General features: G+C 42.9%; 1 pseudogene; it reads left to right on the forward strand.

Annotated features, from left to right (window-relative positions):
- The first annotated feature begins 22158 nt into the window (after positions 1-22158).
- LOC101030773 (transmembrane protein 161B-like) lies at positions 22159-23943 on the forward strand (annotated as a pseudogene).
- The last annotated feature ends 647 nt before the right edge of the window (positions 23944-24590 follow it).

Consider the following 24590-nt stretch of genomic DNA (forward strand, 5'->3'; position numbering starts at 1 on the left):
TGCAGTGTCTGTCACATAGAATATGATAAAGAATATTAGTTGAATTAATGAATCAATGAAGATGTATTAAAACTTCTAATTGCACAATGGTAAATGTTATATAGAGTAATGGCCAATGAGCATAATGTCATGAATCTGCATACAAATTAAAGATGAACAAATAAATAAAAATATATTTCTCTATCATGAATTGTAAAACTTGCAGCCTGTGAGAGGCAGAATAGTGGATCCCAAAGATGTCCACGTTCTAGTCCCCAAAACCTGTGAATAGGTGATACAGCAAAGGGGAGTCGCAGATAGAATTAAGCTTGTTAGTTACTTGATCTGTAAAAGGGGAGAAATTTTGAATGAACTTGGTGGGCCCAGTTTAGTCACAAAGGCCCTTCCTTATAAGTGGAAGAGGGGTGCAGAACAGAGAGGATGAGGGAGCTGGCCAAGGACTCTGTTGAAAGTTGCTGGCTTTGAAGATGGTGGAAGATGCTCAAAACCAAGGAATGTGAGCAGCATCAAGAAGCTGGAACAGGCCAAGAAATAAAGCATCCCCTAGGGCATTCTAAAGAAACTCAATTCTGCCAAACCCTCGATTTGAGCCTTGTGAGACCTGTTTTGGACTTCTTACTTTCAAAACTATGAGATAATACATTTACATTGCTTTAATCCACTAAATTTGTGGCAATTTTCTTTTCTTTACCTTTTTTTTTTTTTTTTTTTTTTTTGAGCTGGAGTCTCTCTGTCACCCAGGCTGGAGTGCAATGGTGTGATCTTGGCTCTCTGCAACCTCCACTTCCCGGGTTCAAGCAATCCTCCTGCCTCAGCCTCACAAGTAGCTGGGATTACAGGCATGCACCACCATGCCCGACTAATTATTTTTGTATTTTTAGTAGAGATGGGATTTCACCATGTTGGCCAGGCTGGTCTCGAACTCCTGACCTCAGGTGATCCACCCGCCTTGGCCCCTCTAAATGCTGGGATTACAGGTGTGAGCCACTGTACCCAGCCAGTTTGTGGTAATTTTCTACAAAACAGTAAGAAATGAAGGCACATCTCCATATGGAACAGGATTAACTTTGGCTGCATATGACAGAAAACCTAAGATAACAATGGCTGAAGCAAGATGTGTGTTTATTTCTCTCTCTGTAAGAGATCTGGAGAAAGGACGTCTAGGATTGGTGACAATATTCCTCAGTGTCAAGGACTCAGCCTCCATCAGCCTTGTTGCTCTGCCAAACTTAAGAAAATCTAGCTGGACTTCAACCTTCAGAAATAAGGAAAGGCTGGCAAAGCATCTCCTTTACAAGAACTTCCTCAGTGTTGCACAGACCACTTCCACTTACATCTCAATGGCTGCAACTGAGTAGCATAGTAAGTCCTAGGTACCTACAAAGAAAGAAAAAGATTTTTTTTTCCCATAGAGATTGGTCTCCCTCAGGCACCCAGGCTGGAGTGCAGTGGTGTGATCATAGGTCACTGTAACCTGAAACTTCTGGGCTCAATCTTCCTGCCTCTGCCTTCTACGTAGCTGAGACTACAGGCACATGCCACCACATCTGGTACATTTTTTTACTTTTTGTAGAGAGGAGATCTCACTACATTGCCCAGGCTGGTCTCCAATGCCTAGTCACAAGTAATACTCCCTTCTCAGCCTCCCAAAGTGCTGGTATTATAGGCATGAGCCATTATTTCAAGTGGCCATGTGATAAGAATGAATGGTATTATCATTCAAAAAGAGGAAGAAATATATTAGGGACAATTAGCTCTCTCTAACTTAATACTGTTGTATTGTGATGTTTTTGAATCTCATTGTTTTAAGTATGTAAAAGTAGACTCACCTAAAGTTTAGATCAACTAAGGCGGGGGCATCATTTCACAAATAGTTTTTTTTTTTTTTTTTTTTTTTTTCCAGACGGAGTTTCGCTCTTGTTACCCAGGCTGGAGTGCAATGGTGCGATCTCGGCTCACTGCAACCTCCGCCTCCTGGGTTCAGGCAATTCTCCTGCCTCAGCCTCCTGAGTAGCTGGGATTATAGGCATGTACCACCATGCCCAGCTAGTTTTTTGTATTTTTAGTAGAGACGGGGTTTCACCATGTTGACCGGGTTGGTCTCGATCTCTCGACCTTGTGATCCACACGCCTCGGCCTCCCAAAGTGCTGGGATTACAGGCTTGAGCCACCGCGCCCGGCCCACAAATAGTTACTGAGTAATTACTATGTGATAGTATTTGCCAGATTTTGCAAGTACACACATTAGAACATTAATATATAACTGTTCAACAAATGACATAAGATATTTACATGACATTCAAAGTTTGGTATTATAATTAATGGATACTGTAATTTCTTGGTTGATAAGAAATAAGGTTAAAAACACTTAATTTCTATACATGTGTTACTCAGGGGCCTGGCAGGAAGCAGATGGCACATTCAAAGGGCAAAGTGGGCTGGGTGTGGTGGTTCACACCTGTGACCCCAGCAGTTTGGAAGGCTGAGGCGGATGGATCACAAGGTCAGGAGTTCGAGACCAGCCTGGTAAAACCCTGACTCTACTAAAAACACAAAAATTAACGTGGTGTGGTGGCACGCACCTGTAATCCCAGCTATTGAGGAGGCTGCGGAGGGAGAATTGCTTGAACCTGGGAGGCAGAGGTTGTAGTGAGCCAAAGTCGCACCATTGCACTCCAGTCTGGGCAACAGAGAGAGACTCTGTCGGTGAAGAGAATTTAATGGAGAGACTATTTACAGAGGTGCAGACACGTTTTAAGGGAAGGAGTGATAAAGCATCCAACCATTACAACCCCTGGGCCAGAAGGCACAAAGCAAAGAAGCAGTTTGTGGAACTTGGCAAGACCTGTGGTCATTGGATGAGGGTGTTTGACAGAAGCCATGGACCTTAGGTAGAGAAATGAAGCTAGAGCCTCAGCCAGGCAGGAGGGAATGGAAGAAATATCTTAAACACTCCCTTTTCTTCCTCTGATCATTTATTGAAGCCTGCAAATGTGATGAGATAAATTCACCTATTAAAAGAAAAATATTCTTGCTGGGTGTGGTGGCTCATGCCTGTAATCCTAGCACTTTGGGAGGCCAAGGTGAGTGGATCACTTGAGTCCAGAAGTTCAAGACCAGTCTGGGCAACATGACAAAACTCCGTCTCTACAAAAAATGCAAAAATTAGCCTGGCAAGGTGGTAGGTGGCTGTAGTCCCAGCTACTCAGGAAGCGGAGGTGGGAGGATCACCTGAGCTCAGGAGGTCAAGGCTGCAGTGATCTGTGATTGTGCTGCTGCACTCCAGCCTGGGTGAGAGTGAGACCCTGTCTCAAAAATAATAAAACAAAAAATATATATTCTCATAATGGATGATTAAATAAACTGATTTATTCTCTATATACAAGCAGCATACCTAATTTTTTTTTAAAAAGAGGGCTTTGCATAGTGATAGAGGGGACAATCTGTAATGAAGACCTAAAAATATGCTTTTCACATATTTCAAAATCTAAAAGCTAAAAAAAAAAACAAACTCATGATAATCTCATGAAAGTCATTGATTAAAAATATAAATAAAAATATTAACAAACAGATCAGCACATTAAAAAATAATACATCACCAGAACCTAAAATGTAATAATATATATATAGAGAGAGAAAGAAAGAAAAAAAAAGTATACATTAGCAGTATCAAACCTTCCAGATCAACACATTATGAAACAAAACAAGAATCCTCCTCAGAATCATCTTACTTGGCACAAATATTATAATAAGAAAAGATGGAATTCCTGCTATTAAATCATTTCATTATTCCCCAATCTATAAATTTAGAAACAATTACTCCAAACAGTGCTTAAACAAGTTTCATGAACTACCTTAGTTCAGAATTGCATTATAAAATAAATACAAGTAGAGAAGAAATGTAGTATATAATACAGATGGCTTTTAAAATAGCAGGTAAGAGATGGGTTATCCAATAAATGCAGCCAAGGGACCTAGTTAGATACCTACACAAATAGATGCCTGAGTAAATAAAGCTGTATCCTTACCTGTAACCATACTCCAAAATAAATACTGGGTAGATAAAAAAACCTAAATATAGAAAATGAAAGCAGTAGGTAAACATGGAAAATTTTTTTTGCTGTATGACATAAACCCAGGTGATGAAATAAAATACATAAATTTGACAACAAAAGAATTCCAAATAGAAAGGAAAACAGAAACAAGTTTGAACAAATTGAGCAAAAATATATGAAACTCATAATTCAAAGAGCCAATTTTCTTCATGTATGAAAAATTCCTAAAAGACATTTTAAAAACTCCCAAAACTCAACAGAAATCAAAGGCCAAAACTGTTTTCAGATTAATACAAATGACTCTTAAATTTATAGAAAGATGTTCACCCATAATAGCAAATTTAAATTAAAACCATGAGGTGTCATTTCATCCATCAGATTGGCAAAGAACAGAAAGTTGTATAACACCTTGTGTTGGTGAAAATGTGAGGAAACTGGCATTCTCACACATTGCTAATAGGAATGTAAATGTGACTCACATCTATGTAGGGCAACATCTATCAACATTTAAGTCAAATATCCTTTCACCAGCAAATCTAAGAAATTATCCCACAGAAATATTCATGTATGTGATCTATGTGCAAAGATATTTGTTGTACACAGTTTGCAACAACAAAAGATTTTTAAAAAACGCATTTTAAAAAACCTAAATACGCATTGATAGAGACTGGTTGAATTACAATCTATCCATATGGTGGAATACTCTGTAGCTGTGTAAAAGGAGGAAGCAACTCTATTTGTGCTGACATAATTTCTAAGAAATACTGTTCAATCAAAAAGCAAGTGGTAACCAGTATTCCGTTCTGGAATTGCCTCTCATCAATTCCTTTTATTTGATCCTTAACATCCAAGTCCTCAGAATGCATTGCTGTTCTCCAAGCATGTTATTCTCCTTCATGATTACCACCTTTCTCCCAGGAGGTTTTCTCTGACCAAAATGCTATCTTTCCTCCCCACCTTCTTTTCTGGGGAATATCTAGTCCTCCTTCAAACTCAGCACAATGTCACTGCCTCCAGGAAGCCTTCCCTGACCCTGCGATTTGAGATCCCCTTTTGATGCTTGTTCAGACATCACACTCTCATAGGCTTACCACACTGTGCTGTATCTGTGTGGTTACTGGCTGCCTCCACCATTTATCTGTGAGCTCCTTGAGAAAAGAAACTTCGTGTGCCTTAACTCTGCATGCACCAAACCCAACACCAGGTCTGGCAAAGATTAGGTGCTTGGTAAATGGATAGATGGATGGATAGATGAATGACATAGAGAATCCACTCTCCACTCTAGCATGATCTTTCAAAAATGAAAATGGGATCATGTCATTTCCTTACATAAAAACTTCTAATGCACCATAATGCACGTAAATAAAACTCAAACTCCTAAAAGAGAAAAAAGAAAGCAAAGGTAAGAATAGTGTGTTTAGGATGATGTCATTTGCAGCCTTGAAGGAAAGAACAAACATGATGCAGGGTTCTCACCATACACCCGTGTACCTCTTGATTTCTGAAATACATGCATATAGGTACAATAATATTTTATTCTTTTTTGTATTTCCAAAATGTTCTAAAATGAGCATGCGCTTCTTGTTGTAATAAATGCTGTAATCATTTAAAGAAAACCTCAAAAATAAAGGACTTTTATTTACTGTGTAGTCTTTGGAATTAGTTGTTTTAAGCTATGTTTCTTTTTCTCTCACTTTGGTGTTCCAAATGACAGTTTGATAAATGGCAAACCTCACTGCCTTTTTAAAAAATGCACAATTGTTTTCTTTGCTTAGATCTAATAATCACTAATTTTTTTTCTATTTTAACATTTGGGATTTATGTCAGTGGCTCTAAATCTTTAATGTGCCGGAAATCACACCAAGGAGGTTGTTAAAATGCAGATTCTCAGGATTCTATCCCCAGACACTCTGAGGCAGTGGGGGCCCTGGAATCTGCATTTTAACATTGCTACAGGAGATTCCTATGCAGGTAGGTGGTCTATAGACCATACCTTTCAAAAGGTTCACCCAAGACTTAAGGAAAAATTATTTTTCACATTGAAGTGAAAATCTGTATATGGTATATAATTTAGGATTGAAAATGATTCTCTCTCTCTCTCTCTCTCTCTCTCTCACACACACACACACACACACACACACACACACACACTACTTACACCTTTATAACATCCACATTATGTCCTATACTTATAATGTGGTTCTTTGTGCACTCATATTCTCTCTCAGCTTTTTGAGGATGAGATACAAGTCTTTATGTAGCCCAGTGCTCCAAAGTTGTGAAATAAAATATATGTGATTGAAATCAAAGCGTATGGTTCAAATATTACCTTTTTTGGCTTAGGGAGTTAGTTTTTTTTCTGCCAGCTATGCAAATCCTAGTCATTCCACCCCTTCCTCCCCCAAAGTTCAGATATGTGCAAGCGACTGCAGTACGACCTGCTAAGTCTAGAGAGGGGCTGCTGTCTTATTTTAAAATACATATCTACATCACTTCTGCTAGCTTTCTATGCTTTCCCCAGAACCTCTGATGAGCCATTTTGTCTGCGAATTTTAAACAGAAAGGAACACCGGAAATGGCATCACAAGTGGTTGAGATAAACATCCCAGGGGGTTATCCACATTACATCAATTTTCAAGTGTGATGCAAAGGAACCCATCACGTATAGTGGCAGCTGTACACCACCGCCTAGTGGCAACATGCTCCATGACATCCCAACCCCACTTTTCCATCCAGTGGGTTCTTAGGGACACTCATCCTATACAGGAGCGTGCGTGTGTGTGTGTTTGTGGCCAGCAATGCCAAACCCAGTGCATCCTACAAATGTTTTCTAGTGTGAGTGGCAGGAACTGAAAACTCATAGTTTGAATTTGGCTTTCTTCTCCCCACCTGAGGATCACTGCTTCATTCCATTGTGTAACTTAACTAACATTTCGTAGCACAGAGCTTTTTGATTGATGCACAGATCAGTCAAAAGGCAAATGCGGAAGGCCTCCTATACTCAAAGCATAATCGTAATAGCATAAAATAAACATGCCTAAGTCATCCCTGGCAAAACTCCAAAACTTTTGAAAAAGGTTTTTGCACCCATTCACCCCGACCCAAACCTGGAAAACTCAGAATGGGTCAGGGCTAGCTTGAAAGTGACTGAGTTCCAGAAGTTCAGCTTGGGATGACTTAGACAGAAGAGAAGAGAGAGAAAAGGAACTGAGTGCGGGTTTACCAGTCTGAAGGATGCTCACATAGGCCTCCAGGTGCTCCATATCTACTGAGATTAGGAGGTGAAATAACACTGGGTGGCAGGGGATTGGGGGTGGCAAAAGCTCTTTCAGTAAACGTAAAGAACTTCCCAGGAAGTGCCCGAAATCTTCTTCTTGAGGGGTTCACTAGAAATAAACCATCTTTAGTTGGGAATAAATGGTGGCCCTACCCAAGGTTGTGGGTGTGGATCTTTTCCAGCCCTGTAAGTAGAGGCTCATTTAATAGTCCCTATGAATAGGCAAGATGGGATAATGTGAATAAAAGCAAAAACAAACGTACTTGTTAGGCTTGGGCAGAAATAACTTCACTCCTGCATAAAGCTATCACAGGGATTGCATCTACCTGTGGGATTTCAAGTTCCCTGATGACAGAAGAAGGCTTTAATGGAAGCTGCATGCGGGGTTAATGGTCAGGCCCAGAAATTCCAAGATCAATATGACTTAAATTCAGAAAATCAAGGCTGTACCTAAAGCCTAATGGTCTGATCAGAAGAGCAAATACTGTTCTTTCTTCTTCACCTTGCCAGGCCTTTGATCCACACCCCACTTTTCTTAGGAGTTAATGCCATCATTACATGCAACCTTTGGGAAGAGATGAGTAAGGAGAGTGATAAATTGTTCACAGAAAATCCGTGAAAGATGGGATTGAGCCAATCTAGGCTCCACCTCATCAGCAGCTGCATTTCAAAGATCACCACTGAGGTCCACCCATAAGTCAAGTCTCCTGTATGTTTAAGAGAAGTCTTTACCCTATGGAGATTACTAATTGGATCAGAACTCCCTAATTCAGAGTTACGGGAATTTTGTTTTAGGTAAATTTTGAAATATATATATATATATATATATATATATATATATATATATATATTTGAGATGGAGTCTCACTCTGTCACCGAGGCTGGAGTGCAGTGGCATAATCTTGGCTCAGTGCAGCCTCCACCTCCAGGGTTCAAGCGATTCTCCTGCCTCAGCCTCCTGAGTAGCTGGGACTACAGACACATACCACCATGCCCAGCTAATTTTTTGTATTTTTAGTGGAGATGGGGTTTTACCATATTGGTCAGGATGGTCTTGATCTCTTGACTTCGTGATCCACCTGCCTCAGCCTCCTAAAGTGCTAGGATGAATTATACATTTTAAAAATACAGAATAGTTCTTTTCTATAACAATGCTTACAGCCCTGAGCATTGCAATAAAAATTTGATAAGGAAGATTATTGGGCTTTTATGAAATGGAAAAGCCCAAGTATCAGGGAAATTAAAAAGCCTTAAGGAGCCGGGCGCGGTGGCTCAAGCCTGTAATCCCAGCACTTTGGGAGGCCGAGGCGGGTGGATCACGAGGTCAAGAGATCAAGACCATCCTGGTCAACATGGTGAAACTGCATCTCTACTAAAAATACAAAAAATTAGCTGGGCATGGTGGTGCACGCCTGTAATCCCAGCTACTCAGGAGGCTGAGGCAGGAGAATTGCCTGAACCCAGGAGGCGGAGGTTGCGGTGGAGGAGCCGAGATGGTGCCATTGCACTCCAGCCTGGGTAACAAGAATGAAATGCCTTCTCTAAATAAATAAATAAATAAATAAATAAATAAATAAATAAATAAAGTACAAGGAAGAAATTCTACAGCTCTTAGATGCTGTATAGCTCCAAAAAAAAAAAAAAAGTGGCTGTTATGCGTTGCAAAGGGCACCAAAAGGCAGGGACATCAAAGGCCAAAGCAAACAGGAAAGAAAACAGGGAAGCAAAACGGGCAGCAACGAACACACTAAACTTTAAAAGAAAAGTCTTAGCTATGCCCCTCCTCCCAGAACCTCCTCTCCGGGAAGCTCAAGCTCCATGTTACTTTCCGAATAAAAAGGCCTGATTTGCCCAAGAAACTGGAGAATATATTGGAGGATGGCGGAAATTCTCCACTGGGAAATTAGCCACTCCTGAGGTGGTGGCTCCTAGATTTGTAAAGCAGTTCCACCAAGGAACTCACATGAGAAAAACAGCACTAGAAACGCTACTAAGGCGCCATTTCTACGTGCCCCGGCTTACTGCCATCACCCAAGCCATTTGTGAACACTGTCTAACTTGTGCTCAGAACAACCCGTGGCAAGAGCCCACTTGGCTTCCCTGGGAATTCAAGAAATAGGAGCCATGCCCTGTGAAAACTTGCTTACGGACTTCACCGAAATGCCCCGGGCAGGGGCTATCGGTACCATGCTGGTGCTGGTTTGCACCTTCTCGGAATGGGTTGAGACTTTCCCCACCTGAACAGAAAAACCATGAGAAGTGACTAAAGTACTGTTGAGAGACTTTCTTCCCAGATTCAGACTGTCCCTAATTCTAGGGTCAAACGGTGGACCGGCATTTGTAGCGGAGATAGCACAGGAACATGGTCACTAAAAATAAAGTGGAAGCTGCACCCTGCCTACCGGCCACAGAGCTCAAGAAAAGTGGAGGGCATGAACCAGACACTCAAGCAGCTGCTGAAGAAATGTTGCCAAGAAACTCATCTGTGGTGGGATCAGGTCTTGTCCATGGTCCCCTTCCAAGTCAGAGGCACCCCCACTAAGCAAACTGGGTATTTGCCGTATGAAATCTTGTTCGGCCAGCCACCCCCAAGCATAATTTGGATTAAAGGTGATCTCCGGGAGCTAGGGGAACTAGCCTTAAGGAGGCAGATGCAGGCTTTAAGGACACTCATGCAGCGTCTATGGTTGGGTACACACGGAATGCCCATAAGCCTAGCTGACTGACCCAGTACACCCTTTTAAACCTGGGAACTCTGGGTTAAAAAGTGGAATCCATCTACCCTGGAACTCATATGGGATGGGCCTCATGCTGTGATCTTGTCCACTCCCACTGTTGTTAGTGTTGCAGGAATCGTGCCTTGGATCCATCACAGTCAGCTGAAGCCAGTGGCCCAGGTCAAGTGGACCTGCCAGCAGGACCCAGACTACTGAAGCTGGCTGATCCGGTGACAAGACCAAGCTGCTGACAGAGACAACAGCCCTGCTCTGGTCACTCCGGAAGCTGACCAGTCTATGCACGGCTGAAGCTTGAGGAAGCAACAGCCCTCTTTGAGTCACTCTGGAAGCTGACTAGTCTACGCACAGCTGAAGCTTAGATTAACATCAGGAAAGTAAATGTGGTTAAAATCTTAAGTCCAGTTATTTTCCTTGTGCTATTAGCTGGTTTTTTTTTTTTTTTTTTTGGTTCTTTTTTTTTTTTTTTTTTTTTTTTTGAGACGCAGTTTCGCTCTTGTTACCCAGGCTGGAGTGCAATGGCGCGATCTCGGCTCACCACAACCTCCGCCTCCTGGGTTCAGGCAATTCTCCTGCCTCAGCCTCCTCAGTAGCTGGGATTACAGGCACGCGCCACCATGCCCAGCTAATTTTTTGTATTTTTAGTAGAGACGGGGTTTCACCACGTTGACCAGGATGGTCTCGATCTCTTGACCTCGTGATCCACCCGCCTCGGCCTCCCAAAGTGCTGGGATTACAGGCTTGAGCCACCGCGCCCGGCCAGTATGTAAGCCTGAGATATGTGCTTGTCATTGCTTAACAAACTGGCTTTGTTCTGCACCTGCAAACCTGTTTTTATGCCACTGTGTACTTCATGTATAAAAGGTCAAGCCCTGCCTTTGTTCTGCACTCAGTTTTTTGATGCAAATCCACTGAGCCAGTGCACCTAAATAAAATCCTCCTGTTTCACTCATTAGTCTCTCTGGTTTCCTGAATTTCTGCAACAGTCTAAGAAGGGAACTAACAATCCAGCTTACATTTAAGACTACTCCGGTTGTCATCTGGAGCAGAGGCTCCCCCACCCCTGGACCAGTACCATCCCTGGCCTGTTGGGAACCCAGCGGCACAGCAGAAGCAAGCATTAGCACCTGAGCTCCGCCTCCTGTCAGATCACCAGCTTCTATCCAGTACAGGATGAGGCAGCCACAGCCTCAGGGGTTCATCTATGTTGCTCCAAATGACATCCTTTAATTATCTTGATGGCCAAAGAAATCCTTTGTGTATATATATTAGAGTTTCTTGATTCCTTTGTCTGAGGATGGGCAGGAGATAAAGTTTTTTGGCGTCCACATGCCCGAGACCAGTGTGTGTGGGACTTTCTTCACCAGCCTCATTTTCGTGGACCTAATGTCCTGTGGGTTTCTCCACGTGGCTACGGATGCCAGCATTTCCTGAAGCTACAGCTGAAACATATTCCGTTGTGTATCTCTGTGGCAGTTTATTTATCCTTTCAGCTGTAGATGACTGCTTTACATTTGGCCTGTACCAATGGCCATGTGGACGTGGTCATTCTCCTGTTGAACTGAAAATGCCACATTGACATTGGTGACAAAAAAAATGAGACGCCTCTGATGAAGGCTGTACATTGCCAGGAACAGATTTGTGCCATCATTCTGCTGGAACATGGATGTCTATGGCAACACTACTCTCTGTGTATACTAAGAGTACTTTCTGTGTATACTCTGTGTATACTAAGAGTACTTTCTGTGTATACTCTCTGTGTATACTAAGAGTACTTTCCTGATAGAAAAACTGCTTTCACACCATGCGAATATTGAAGTGCTAAACAAGGACGAACACACACCACTTTTGCTTGCTGCAGTTTGCAAAAGACAGAAATGCGGAAATTTTTAGTGAAGAAACAAGCTAGTACACATGCTGTTGACAGGTTGGGAAGAATAGCCCTCATACCTGCTGTACATTACGGCTTGTAAGGCATATCCAGCATTCTTCAACCAAATGTTACTGCCTTTACTCAAGATATATATGGACAGACTGCAGAAGATTATGCTATTTCTGGTGTTTTGACAACATTCAGCAATAAATTTTGCAATATAAAAAAAAGATACTTGAAAATGGTCTTCAAAATGACAATCCAGAAACCTCTAAGAATGCAGGTTTAAAAAAAGGTAGAGCAAGTGCAGAGAAGATTCCGGGAGTTCTGATGAACGTGCAGTCAGTATTTTCAAAGAACTGTGTGTTGATTCATGCCGTAAACTAGATGAAGACTTGACTTTCACCACCAAGCCGTATATCTCTGAGAGTACTTCAGAGTCTTTACTTGGATCTTTATATAAAAAAGAAAAAAAATATGGTAAAAGTGTAACTGGGTTTTTTCTTGGGTGCTGGTGAGGCACAGCTGTGGATTCTAGGCTTCCAACCTCTTGAAGAATGAGCGGTGGGGCCACTCTGTAGGTGCACCATATGCTCGTAAAAGTAAATATCGGACCCAAGATGTGTTGCAGAAAGACGATTTTATTTAGGTAGAGAAAGAGAAGGAAAGAAGAGAAAGGCTTCCACGAACAGTGTAGAAGGGGATTCCAGAGGGGAAATCCTGGAGGGGGCTCCCACCATGTGGGAGGGGATTCCAGAGAGCTGGAAATCCAGCGATGGTGAAGGAGCAGGGAAATTTATCCTGGGAGAAATTCCCACCTTCCTAAGTTCCTCTGGCCAATGAAAGGAGTTCCTTTAGTTCTTCCCGCACCCTCAAAATTCAAACATAAACCATTGAATCTCCCAGATGGAGAGAAATGGGAGGGGAACATGGCGCTGGAAAATTCTTGCCTTTAAAAGTATGGACCCTCATGGACCCAGAAAGAGAACACATTTCTTCATTCCCCCCTCCGAACAGGAAAATTCAACTTCTATTGGAAAGGGGAGTTGATCCTCTTTAACTACTTCCTGCTGAAATGGGGCGTAGAAGGGGCCCCGCAGTTGAGGTTTCCTCCAGAGGAGAGTCTTTCAGGGGTGCAGGTTGATTTACAGGTCCATGATAGAGCTCATGAGCCAAGGACACCCGGGGTTCCAGTGGCAGGATTATTTTGTGACCTTATGGTTCTATGAGAAATGAATATGACCAGGTGGTTAAAGATGAGAGGCCCAGAGTTATAAATGAGCCTAAGAGAGAACAGAGCCAGGTTCCTGTAGGTCTCTAGCCCTGTTTTTGATTGATTCCTGAGTTTTACTTTTAAAATAACACTTAACAGGTTTACAAAATAGCAGCATTTTTCCTAGAAAGAAACAAGTTCCCCTCCTCTCTGTTGTTAGCAGATTCAGGGCTCTTTTATTTTTAAAGCTATGGCAGCTAAAGAGTTAAGCTGGTTTGCAGAGAGAGCTGCCTTTGTGCAGCGAGAATTAGCAACCTTTCTTTGTTATTACTTAACTTCTGAGATAGCTTACAGTAACTCAATAGAGGTAGTAACTTTCCTAATACCAGGCACCAAGTTTTTCTATTATTTGAGGGATAGCAAAGTTGAGGGTTATAGAGAGCTATTACTGCCAGGATAAATTAGACTTATGAGGAGTTACTCCCCTGAGGATCTTGTTGGAAAAGCAGATGTAGATCTTCTAATGGCTCATAGGTGTACAAAAGGTCATCGACTTGAACTTCAAGCTGCAGAGTGGGGTCTATGACTTTCCTCAGGAGGTGTCCAAGGCTTCAGCCGAGTGTGATGAACCCATGAGTCAATTCCCACTACCTTAACTGCTGTTGGGGTAGACAAAATAACTGAAAATGGTCCTTCTCAAGATGGGCCTAGAGAAGGAGAGTCTGTGGGGAGAGATTTAACAAGCACCAAGTCTTCAGAGCAGGAGAGAAATACTGAGAAGGCCGTGGCCGCGCCCAGGATAAGATTGGATTCCTGGACCTTTATGGCTAGCTTTACCTGGGCTTTGTGAGGGTGATGGCTCATGCTGGCACTTGTTCCAGGCATCCTCAGTCCTACCATTGGGTCATCTGGTCAGACACCTCAGGCCCAGGGAACCTTGGTTCCCAGGACCAGTGTGCTTTCCAGTGATTCCCTTGGCACAGCGGGCATAGATGAGGTGGTGGTCCATTCCCCTGGGGACAGTTTCTTACAACATGACCCTTCAGACCACACTGGTAACAAGTTCTGCCAGACTGGCGGCTAACCCGAGCCTTTCCCTCATTTGAGCCCCTGGCGTCTGCTTGCCTGAAAGCCATGACTAATGCTGCAGCCTCTCTCTGATCCTTTCAGCCTGTTCCTCTTGGTCTGTATTATAAAACATCAACGTTGCCTGGTTCAGCAGTTATTCTAGACTCTGTTCTGGTCCCAAGGCCAGCTTCTGAAGCTTCCTCCTGATATCTGCTGCTGACCAAGTAATAAACTTGTCCTTTATTATTAACTGACCCTCAGTAGAGCCTGGTGACAGTGGAATGTACTTTCTTAAAGCCTCTCGCAATCGCTTAAGGAAAGCTGTTGGGTTTTCTTCCCTTCCTTGAGTTATGGTGGATAACACTGCATAGTTCACTGGCTTCTTCCTAATTCGCCTTAATTCCTCAAGTATACAGGTCAGGAGATGCTTACGGCTTCAGCCCCCCTGTTCTGAATCCGAGTCCCACGAGGGTCTGTGCCAGGGACTGCCCATGCACCTGTGGGATAACTACCCTTTTCCTCTGGCATCATCAGGTTCTGTATCAAAGGTATCAAGTGTCCCCAAACTCTTGAGCCGCTGCTAGAGCAGTCTCCTTTTCATTGCTGGTTCGGGTTTCATTAAGCAAAAGCATGACATCCTTTCAGTCTAATTCAAAGGACTGACCCAGGCCCTGAAGCACATCTATGTATTTGTCTGGGTCATGTGAAAACTTTCATTAAGTCCACCATAATTTGCTTTAGGTCAGAAAGTGAGAATGGGGCGTGCAACTTAGTTGGGCCTAATTCTCCTCCCACTGCCTGCAGGGGGAAGAGTTTGGGCATCTGGGTAGCCTAAGATGCCCTCGCTGTCTCAGCCCTCCCTGGCCACTAATGGGGTACAGGAGCTGAGGAGCCCTGGTTGGCATTGGTGGAGGTAGCTGCCACAGGGCGTCCCACAGGTGGAGGTAGTCCTGAGGAGGGCAGAATAGGGTATGGGGCACAGGCCTGACAGAGCTGAGGCTTATTCCTTAGGGAAAATAATAGTTGCATGTAGGGGTCTCAAACCATTTACTCTCACTTTTACAATACAAGTCTAATTGTAGAATACTGTCATAATCTATACTTCCCTTTGGAGGTCAAGTTTTTCCATCCAGCAGGGGGTATTTCAGCCACTCGGTTCAGCAGAGAAAGATGAGCCGCTTCATCAAAAAGTCATGTGTCAAAGTAGTCCCAATTTTCCAGTATACATTTTAATGGGGACTTGAGCCTGGTTATAGAAGCACCCATCTGAAATTGAACACAAGGGATGCCCACATCCCCGGTTAAAAAATTACCGTTGCTTCAACCTGAGGCGTCCCCCAGGTAAAATGGGCACTGAAATGAAACGTCTTTCAGTCAGTACCCCGAAATTTCAGGTGCCCAAGATGCGTGATTAAAGGGCTCTCTATGAACTGGGTTTCAATCACCACCTACCAGCGTCATGGACTCACACCCATGACCTCCAGTGACCACCATAGCGGCATGGAATGAAAAAAAGCTATTGGGTTGGGTGGTAAACATACCAGCGAGCTCTGACGCGGACAGTGAGGGTCAGGAGATAAGTACCAATATTTCCAGCAAAGATCCAATTTGCAGGCCAATTTATAAAACTGCCATAGAAGGTTAAGCTTCTAGCGAGGGGTCATGAGAGCACAGAATTCAAAGAAGCAGGCTGGGCCGCTGCAGCCACCCACCCATGCAAGTGCCTTTTTCACCCGGCCTTCTGCAGGAGGAGAAAGTTTGCCACGCACCCGCTGGGGGACCTGCCGAACCAAGTTGCCTGGACCACGGGCACACCCTGAGCCACTCTCCCAGCCACCATATTGCTAGGACCACGTGCGCGCCCTGGGCCACTGCCCCAGCCGCTGCCCACACAGGGACCTGCGGCCAGCATGTGAGCACCCTGGAGGGAGGCCTTGTTCTGTCTCTGACTGCGGTTTTTTTAACAGCTGTATTCTGCGGTTTCATGCTGCCCCCAACTAGGGGTCCGAATGTGCTGGCCAGTGAACAAGCTAACCAGCAAAAGCATTTTCCCTGCAGTGCTTCCCCAAGTGCTGCCGCTTTGCTTAGAGCTTCCATGCCCAGCCGAATGCACCTCGCCCCGCCCTGCAGCTCTTCTCCCTGCCCACTGGGCTGCCCCTTACTGCAGCGCTGTGCTTTGGGCTTTAGTTCCCCTTTTGGCCAGCAAGGAGCAGAAGGCCTGGGGGCGGAGAGCGTGCCTGCTCTACCCTGCCTGTTCGCGAGCCCAACAACTGTCCACGCCTGCGTACACCCGGTTCTACCCCTGGTACAGACAGAATGTTTGCTTGTCCCACACCATGCCCAGAGGAGAAGGAGAGAGAGAGAGAACCGCTTGGAAGAAAAGATGCGCCTTTAGTTCTGGCTGGCCCGCGCCTCGCCCCCAGCACTGCGGCTCCACTGCAGTTCCCTGCAGCCTCACCTCCTGCAACTGCTTCACGTATTCTTTTTTTTTTTTTTTTTGAGACGGAGTTTCGCTCTTGTTACCCAGGCTGGAGTGCAATGGCGCAATCTCAGCTCACCGCAACCTCCGCCTCCTGGGTTCAGGCAATTCTCCTGCCTCAGCCTCCTGAGTAGCTGGGATTACAGGCACGTGCCACCATGCCCAGCTAATTTTTTTTTTTTTTTTTTTAGTAGAGACGGGGTTTCACCATGTTGACCAGGATGGTCTCGATCTCTTGACCTCGTGATCCACCTGCCTCAGCCTCCCAAAGTGCTGGGATTACAGGCTTGAGACACCGCGCCCGGTGCTTCAGGTGTTCTTAAAGAGAAAGGACAGAAAGCAAGTGAGAAGGGTTCAATATTTTCACTTACTCCCTCCGAAGGGTTTTCCTTCTTACGCTTCCCTCCTTTGCCTCCCATGGGCGCCAATTCTGTAACCTGGTTTTTTCTTGGGTGCTGATGAGGCAAAGCTGTGGGTTCTAGGCCTCTACCCTCAAAGAATAAGCGGTGGGGCCACTCTGCAGGTGCACCGTACACTTGTAAAAGTAAATACCTGACCCAAGATGTGTTGCAGAAAGGTTTTTTATATAGCTACATAAAGAGAAGGAAAGGAGAAGAGAAAGGCTTCCACGAACAATGTGGAAGGGGATTCCAGAGGGGAAATCCCGGAGGGAGCTCCCACCATGTGGGAGGGTATTTCAGAGAGTTGGATATCTGGTGTGGGTGAAGGAGCAGGGAAATTTATCCTGGGAGAAATTCCCACCTTCCCAAGTTCCTCTGGCCAATGAAAGGAGTTCCTTTAAACTTCTGCTGGGGTTACTGACTTTGTTTGTTCCCGTGCCCATGAAATTCAAACATAAACTACTGAATCTCCCAGATGGAGAGACATGGGAGGGGTACAGGGTGCTGGGAAATTCTTGCCTTTAAAACTATGGCCTCTCATAGACTTGGAAAGAGAACACATTCTCTCAAAAGGAGAAGGGCCTCTTGTAAAACATCTTTCCTTGAACCCTGCCATGGAAATGGAAGAGTCTGTTGTGAAGAAAGCAGTAAAAGGAAAGCCTCATATCTTGGACCTAATGTCCTGTGGGTTTCTCCACGTGGCTTTGGATGCCAGCATTTCCTGAAGCTACAGCTGAAACATATTCTGTTGTGTATCTCTGTGGCAGTTTATCCTTTCAGCTGTGGAAGAAGATGACGGCTTTACATTTGGCATGCACCAATGGCCATGTGGACGTGGTCATTCTCCTGGTGAACTGAAAATGCCACATTGACATTGGTGACAAAAAAATGAGATGCCTCTGATGAAGGCTGTACATTGCCAGGAAGAGATTTGTGCCATCATTCTGCTGGAACATGGATGTCTATGGCAACACTACTCTCTAATACGCTGTGTATATTAAGAGTACTTTCTGTGTATACTCTCTGTGTATACTAAGAGTACTTTCTGTGTATACTCTCTGTGTATACTAAGAGTACTTTCTGTGTATACTCTCTGTGTATACTAAGAGTACTTTCCTGGTAGAAAAACTGCTTTCACACCATGCGAATATTGAAGTGCTAAACAAGGACGAACACACACCACTTTTGCTTGCTGCAGTTTGCAAAAGACAGAAATGCGGAAATTTTTAGTGAAGAAACAAGCTAGTACACATGCTGTTGACAGGTTGGGAAGAATAGCCCTCATGCCTGCTGTACATTATGGCTTGTAAGGCATAGCCAGCATTCTTCAACAAAATGTTACTGCCTTTACTCAAGATACATATGGACAGACTGCAGAAGATTATGCTATTTCTGGTGTTTTGACAACATTCAGCAATAAATTTTGCAACATAAAAAAGAGATACTTGAAAATGGTCTTCAAAATGGCAATTCAGAAACCTCTAAGAATGCAGGTTTGAAAAAACGGAGCAAGAGCAGAGAAGATCTTCAGGGAGTTCTGACGAATGTGCAGTCACTATTTTCAAAGAACTGTGTGTTGATTCATGCCATAAACTAGATGAAGACTTGACTTTCACCACCAAGCCATATATCCCTGAGAGTACTTCAGAGTCTTTACTTGGATCTTTATATAAAAAAGAAAAAAAAAGGTAAAAGAAGGACTTCTTGTAGAACATCCTTCCTTGAAGCCTACCACTGAAATGGAAGAGTCTGTTGTGAAGAAAGCAGTAAAAGGAAAGCCTCATTTCTTGGACCTAATGTCCTGTGGACTTCTCCACGTGGCTACGGATGCCCGCATTTCCTGAAGCTACAGCTGAAACATATTCCATTGTGTATCTGTGTGGCAGTTTACTTATCCTTTCAGCTGTGGAAGATGACTGCCTTACATTTGGCCTGCACCAATGGCCAAGTGGACGTGGTCGTTCTCCTGGTGAACTGAAAATGCCATACTGACATTGGTGACAAAAACAAGATGCCTCTGATGAAGGCTGTACATTGCCAGGAAGAGATTTGTGCCATCATTCTGCTGAAACATGGATGTCTATGGCAACACTACTCTCTGTGTATACTAAGAGTACTTTCTGTGTATACTCTGTGTATACTAAGAGTACTTTCTGTGTATACTCTCTGTGTATACTAAGAGTACTTTCCTGGTAGAAAAACTGCTTTCACACCATGCGAATATTGAAGTGCTAAACAAGGACGAACACACACCACTTTTGCTTGCTGCAGTTTGCAAAAGACAGAAATGCTGAAATTTTTAGTGAAGAAACAAGCGAGTACACATGCTGTTGACAGGCTGGGAAGAATAGCCCTCATGTCTGCTGTACATTATGGCTTGTAAGGCATACCAGCATTCTTCAACAAAATGTTACTGCCTTTACTCAAGATATATATAGACAGACTGCAGAAGATTATGCTATTTCTGGTGTTTTGACAACATTCAGCAATAAATTTTGCAATATAAAAAAGAGATACTTGAAAGTGGTCTTTAAAATAACAATCCAGAAACCTCTAAGAATGCAGGTTTGAAAAAAGGTAGAGCAAGTGCAGAGAAGATTCCGGGAGTTCTGACGAATGTGCAGTCAGTATTTTCAAAGAACTGTGTGTTGATTCATGCCGTAAACTAGATGAAGACTTGACTTTCACCACCAAGCGGTATATCCCTGAGAGTACTTCAGAGTCTTTACCTGGACCTTCATATAAAAAAGAAGAAAAATATGGTAAAAGGAGAAGGGCCTCTTGTAAAACATCCTTCCTTGAAGCCTACCACTGAAATGGAAGAGTCTGTTGTGAAGAAATCAGTAAAAAGAAAGGGTGTACAAACATCCAGAGCAGAACAAGACTTAGAAGTGACTTCAGAGAAAGAACAAGAAAGGCCTGAAAAAAAGTGAAAATAAAGAGTCACAGGTTGAAGGAGGAAGAGGCACAAAACAAAACAAAACAAAACAAAACAAAAAACCCACAAAAAACAAGTATCAGAAAACCTATATAAGAGTACATCTGTTGACCATGATGAATTAATTCAACAGTGAAAATGTGGGAAAACTTATCATCAGCAATTTCCTAGGAAGGAGAAGGAAGAGTATGATAGGCCTGCACAAAAAGTGTCAAGTAAAAAAAAAAAAGTCAAAAAGCGAACATATTTTAGAGATGACCTTGATGACTTAACTTGGCCGTCTGAACAATACAAAATTCTCTGAGAGAACTTCTTGTCTCATGGAGTTTACTTTTTAGGGTACTGTATTTAATTTCTGCTTTAGAAAGTTGTTCAGTAACTCACTGTTATCTTTTACCTAAAAAAAAAAAAAAAAAAAAAAAAATAGTGTGCCGAAGGACCTAAGCCAAACACAGCATTAAATAAAGGAAATGGAACAAATGCATCAAAATGAAGCAGCCGAAAAAGCAGTGAGTAAATCCTTTGGAAAGTGAGGCTAAGTAGAGGTGTGGATAGCTCAATTACAACATTTCTTATGTTCCTCATAAGAAAGGTGATAATGAACAAACAGTAATTCATATCCAAGGCTGCTGTCTTGAGAGTGAAAAAGGTCTTCTGCTAGAAGAGAAAAATAAGGGGGCTGGGCATGGTGGCTCACACCTGTAATCCCAGCACTTTGGGAGGCTGAAGTGGGCAGATCACAAGGTCAAGAGATCAAGACCATCCTGGCCAACATGGCAAAACCCCGTCTCTACTAAAAATACAAGAGTTAGCTGGGCATGGTGGTGCTTGCCTATAGTCCCAGCTACTAGGGAAGCTGAGGCAGGAGAATCGCTTGAATCTAGGAGGCAGAGGTTGCAATGAGCCAAGATCACACCACTGCACTCCATCCTGGCAACAGAGCAAGACTGTTTAAAAAAAAAAAAAAAGAAAAAAGAAAAATAAGGAGTTAATCAATGAATGTAGTCATTTAAAAGACTGTTTCCATATGAAACACAGAAAGCAGAAGGAGAAGTATCAAGAAAAATAATTACCTTCAAACTTCCAGAGAGAAAATTTAAATATTTGGTTATGTAGCTACATGTTGAACCTAGTTGAATATAAAAATAAGTAGATGAAAAATATGTTTACCATACTGCATAATTTCATTTACGTGAAACATCTGACATAGATAAATGTATAGAGACAGAAAGTAGATGCATGTTTGCATAGGGCTGGGGCTGGAAATGGGTAGTGACTGCTAATGGGCACGAGGCATCTTCTTGTAGTGATGGAAATGTTCTAAAGTTGGACAGTAGTGACGGTTGCATGACTCAGTAAATTTACTAATAATCTTTAAACTGTGTGTTAAAATAGATAAATTCTATAGTATGTAAATCATATTTCAACAAAACTGTTTTAATAATAAAACACTCAAAACCAAAATCAAAACCAAACAAAAAGGAATGTTAAAAGAAATCTCTGACAGGACACAGTGTGCCATCGAAATTATGTGACGCGAATTGTAAATTATAACTTTTTTAATTTTATTTTTTCTGAACTAGGGACAATCTGAAGAAAAACAAATTAATGATAATTTTCACACCAGAGCAAACCCAGAAATAAGTCAAAGAAAATGAGCTGGCCAGGTGTGGTGGCTCATGCCTGTAATCCCAGCACTTTGGGAGGCCGAGGTGGGTAAACCACCAGAAGTCAGGAGTTTGAGACCAGCCTGACCAACATAGTGAAACTCTGTCTCTACTAAAAATATAAAAGAATTGGCCGGGCACGGTCACATGCACCTATAGTCCCAGCTAGGCATCCTGGCACCTGCCTATAGTCCCAGCTACTTGGGAGCTGAGGCACAAGAATGGCTTGAATCCGGACGGCGGAGGTTGTAGTGAGCCGAGATGGCACCACTGCACTCCAGCCTGGGTGACAGAGCGAGACTCTGTCTCAATAAAAACAAAACCAGGGCAGAGCCTGGAAGACCCTCTCTCTCGCTGTTTGAGAGGCTCCCGGCTCAAGGACCTGGAGGGAAGAGGTCTGGGACTGTCCTGGCAACTCCAAGGTGTCTAGTCCACGAAATATCCTAGGCACCATGGGTGTGATAGGTATACAGCTGCTTGTTACCATGGTGATGGCCAGTGTCATACAGATTATACCCCACTATTCTCTTGCTTAATGTCTACTCTGTTATGGCAGTTTAAGGTGGTATCAACATCCTACAGAAGAATTAAGAATTCTTGCAGGGCGCCGGGCACAGTGGCTCAAGCCTGTAATCCCAGCACTTTGGGAGGCCGAGACGGGTGGATCACAAGGTCAAGAGATCGAGACCATCCTGGTCAACATGGTGAAACCCCGTCTCTACTAAAAATACAGAAAATTAGCTGGGCATGGTGGCGAGTGCCTGTAATCCCAGCTACTTGGGAGGCTGAGGCAAGAGAATTGCCTGAACCCAGGAGGTGGAGGTTGCAGTGAGCCGAGATCATGCTATTGTACTCCAGCCTGGGTAACAAGAGCGAAACTCCCTCTCAAAAAAAAAAAAAAAAAAAAAAAAAAAAAGAATTCTTGCAGGAAAGCAGCAAAAAGGGAAAAGCAAAAAAGATGGGAAATATAATGGTCACATTGAAAGTAAGCCACTAACCATTCCAAAGGATATTGACCTTCATCTAGAAACAAAGTCAGTTACAGAAGTGGATACTTTAGCTTACATTACTTTCCAGAATACCAGTGGCTGGATAGATTTCACAGTGGCTACTACAGTTGTGTATCTAGTAGATGAAGTCTACTATAATTTTATGAAGACTACACAGGAAATGACTATCAGCTTAGTCTGGTGCCTGCTTGTTCTGTCTTTTGCAATCAAAGTTCTATTTTCATTAACTACACACTATTTTGAAGTAGAAGATGGTGGTGGAAGATCTGTTTGTGTCACCTTTGGATTTTTTTTTTCTTTGTCAAAGCAATGGCAGTGTTGATTGTAACATAAAATTATCTGGAATCTAGACTTGAAACGGGGTTTACGAATTTTTCAGAGAGTGCAGTGTAGTTTCTTGAAAAGCAAGGTTTAGAATCGCAGAGTCCTGTTTCAAAACTTACTTTCAAATTTTTCCTGGCTCTTTTCCGTTCACTCATTGGGACTTTTTTGACATTTCCTGGATTATGGCTGGCTCAAATGCATCTGGATGCCCTGAATTTGGCAACAGAAAAAATTACACAAACATTACTTCATATCAGCTTTTTGGCACCTTTACTTATGGTTCTGCTCTGGGTAAAACCAATCACCAAAGACTACATTATGAACCCACCACTGGGTAAAGAAAGTATCCCTTTAATGACAGAGCCACATTCGATACTCTGTGACTCTGGTTAATAATCCTGCTATGTGCTTTGCGGTTGGCCATGATGTGTAGTCACCTGCAAGCTTATTTAAATTTAGCCCAAAAATGTGTGGATCAGATGAAGAAAGAAGCAGGGTGAATAAGTACAGTCGAGCTACAGAAAATGGTGGCTCAAGTCTCTTACTACCTTTGTGCCATTGCACTGCAGTATGTGGCGTCTCTGGTAATGCTGCTTCACACAACTCTGCTTTTGAAAACACTAGGTAATCAGTCCTGGGGTATGTATCCAGAAATCTATCTCTACCTTACAAGTGGATAATAGTCTACTCTCCAATTCTGTTTACTCTGAATTACCATCAGCTGAAGGGAAGATGAAAGTAACTGTTACACAAATAACAGTGGCTTTGAGCAGCTTAAAAAATATTTTTACTCCTCTTCTTTTTTGAGGACTTCCGTCTTTTCTGACCTGGTGGATTGCTGCTTGCCTCTTTTCTACAAGCCTTTTTGGGCTTTTCTATCACCAGTAGCTGACTGTGGCATGAATCTTAGTTAAAAAAAGCATAACCTAATCACACTTCAAATTCAAATATTTATGCCCTTAAAGGGCTGATGAAAACCAGAAAAAAGCAAAAACAAAGGAAAAAATATATATATCAGAATAGTGTGTGTTAAATGTTTCCTCTCTATTCTCAGGGTGAATTAATGTTATAATATTTAAAATTACAAAATATTTTGTTACCTGTTACACTGTGGCACTGGAATTTTAACTCTGTATTTACTGGTATGAGGGCTATCTACAAGGGTAATACTTCTGATTACCGTGGTTTACAGAAACCTCCAGCAGTCTTTGAAACATCTCACGAGACTCTAGTTATTGATTGCTTTTAACGGTATTATGGTACTGTTGATAGTCATAGTGGCTGCCTATAGAACAATCTTCAAACTGAGCCATGCTTTTGGGGAGGGAAAGGGGCTAAAGTCTCTTCTGTTGATAATAGTTACCCTTTTTTTTTTTTTTTTGAGACGGAGTTTCACTCTTGTTACCCAGGCTGGAGTGCAATGGCGCGATCTCGGCTCACCGCAACCTCCGTCTCCTGGGTTCAAGCAATTCTCCTGCCTCAGCCTCCTGAGTAGCTGGGACTATAGGCGTGCACCACCATGCCCAGCTAATTTTTGTATTTTTAGTAGA

Source organism: Saimiri boliviensis, chromosome 16, assembly GCF_048565385.1.
Source record: "Saimiri boliviensis isolate mSaiBol1 chromosome 16, mSaiBol1.pri, whole genome shotgun sequence".
NCBI classification, from domain to species: domain Eukaryota; kingdom Metazoa; phylum Chordata; class Mammalia; order Primates; family Cebidae; genus Saimiri; species Saimiri boliviensis.